Raw genomic sequence first — 2,500 nt, forward strand, 5'->3', positions numbered from 1 at the left:
CTTGACGTAAATACAGCGTATATGCCCTTGACGTAAATACAGCGTATATGCCCTTGACGTAAATACAACGTATATGCCCTTGACGTAAATACAATGTATATGCCCTTGACGTAAATACAATGTATATGCCCTTGACGTAAATACAATGTATATGCCCTTGACGTAAATACAACGTATATGCCCTTGACGTAAATACAACGTATATGCCCTTGACGTAAATACAACGTATATGCCCTTGAAGTAAATACAGTGTATATGCCCTTGACGTAAATACAACGTATATGCCCTTGACGTAAATACAACGTATATGCCCTTGACGTAAATACAGTGTATATGCCCTTGACGTAAATACAACGTATATGCCCTTGACGTAAATACAACGTATATGCCCTTGACGTAAATACAATGTATATGCCCTGGACGTAAATACAACGTATATTCCCTTGACGTAAATACAATGTATATGCCCTTGACGTAAATACAACGTATATGCCCTTGACGTAAATACAATGTATATGCCCTTGACGTAAATACAATGTATATGCCCTTGACGTAAATACAACGTATATGCCCTTTACGTAAATACAACGTATATGCCCTTGACGTAAATACAATGTATATGCCCTTGACGTAAATACAACGTATATTCCCTTGACGTAAATACAACGTATATGCCCTTGACGTAAATACAACGTATATTCCCTTGACGTAAATACAACGTATATGCCCTTGACGTAAATACAACGTATATGCCCTTGACGTAAATACAATGTATATGCCTTTGACGTAAATACAACGTATATGCCCTTGACGTAAATACAACGTATATGCCCTTGACGTAAATACAACGTATATGCCCTGGACGTAAATACAACGTATATTCCCTTGACGTAAATACAACGTATATGCCCTTGACGGAAATACAACGTATATGCCCTTGACGTTAATACAGTGTATATGCTCTTGACGTAAATACAGCGTATATGCCCTTGACGTAAATACAACGTGTATGCCCTTGAAGTAAATACATCCAACAAAAATCGACAAGCGGCAAAATCCCGCCCCTACACAATAGAAATCTCCAAATGCTAGAAAGTATTCTACTCTAATAGTTTCTTCCCTTGGACTGCTAAACTTTAGAATCCACTACTGGGGTGCTGCTTCCTTGATTGTACTGACATGCTGAAGTTCAAGAAAACTGCTTACTGATTACTTTTAAGATTTCTACCCGGTCATGGCTAACGAACGGAAGCATGCTATCTTCGAAAATTAAATGAATGATTCTGTTTGAAATTTCGTGCAGATTTCCGAGTTGGACAGAAAGATTCCTGAGTAGGACAGAAGCATTCCTGAGTTCGACAATATACAGATGAAGAAGGTCGGAGACAATGTCGACCGAAAAATTGTTAAAATAATACTCAAGATTAGAAAAATAGTCCGATAATCTGAAAAAAATGCCAAGTTAATCCTCGTCTGAGAAAATTCAAAATTCTACTTTTTTTTTTTTTTTATATTCTTCCATGTATTTTGTGAAGACTTCTCAGAATCTTACTCCAGTTCCGGGACAAATTGGTTGGCTGGCTAGCCTGGATTGGTTCGCGCTGATTATGGAAGGAAAACTGCCTACTGATTACTTTATATAAATATATATGCATGTATATATGTGTATGTGCATATATATATATATGGATGTATGTGTATGTGTATACATATATGTATGTATGTATGTATGTATACACATGCACATACATCCATATATATATATATATATATATATATATATATATATATATGCACATACACATATATACATACATATATGTATATGCATCTTTGTTTTTGCTACACCCTCGAAGTCATCTGTCTAAAGACTCTGATGCAGCCTTTTACAAATATTTACTGTTATTATTGCTGCAAACAAAAGACAAATGTTTGAATTTCATATATGTAAAAAGACCAACAAACGAAACCGAACAAATATATTAAACACATATTATATTTTTATCTCGTGTTCTTCTCTGTTCATTTTATTTGCATAACATCGTGTTATTTATAAAGTCAGAACGTCGTCTATGTAAATATGTGGCATATAATGTTAAAGATATTATATATATATATATATATATATATATATATATATATATATATATATAAATGGGAAATTCCGAGAAAAAAACATCCGATATTCAAGTTGAAGACGCTAACACGTAGTTTTTTTTGTTTTGTTTTTTGTTTTAAACAGTATTGAAGTTACCTTGAAGATCGGATGTTTTTTTTTTTTTTTAGAAATTGCCCATTTTTTATTTTGGACGTAAACAAATAATATTTTTATTTATTTATAAAACAGTAATCGACGTACATGCATGTTTCGGGGTATTACCCCTCTTCAGCGTATCTTTACTATTATTAGGACTCGAACCCTGGACCTTATGCATTTCAGTCCAGCGTCTTATCCATTACGTTATGATGCCATTGACGATTTGCTGTTTAGTTTTTATCG

This window comes from Euprymna scolopes, chromosome 36 (genome assembly GCF_053919585.1).
Source record: "Euprymna scolopes isolate OS-2025 chromosome 36, ASM5391958v1, whole genome shotgun sequence".
Classification (NCBI taxonomy): Eukaryota; Metazoa; Mollusca; class Cephalopoda; order Sepiida; family Sepiolidae; genus Euprymna; species Euprymna scolopes.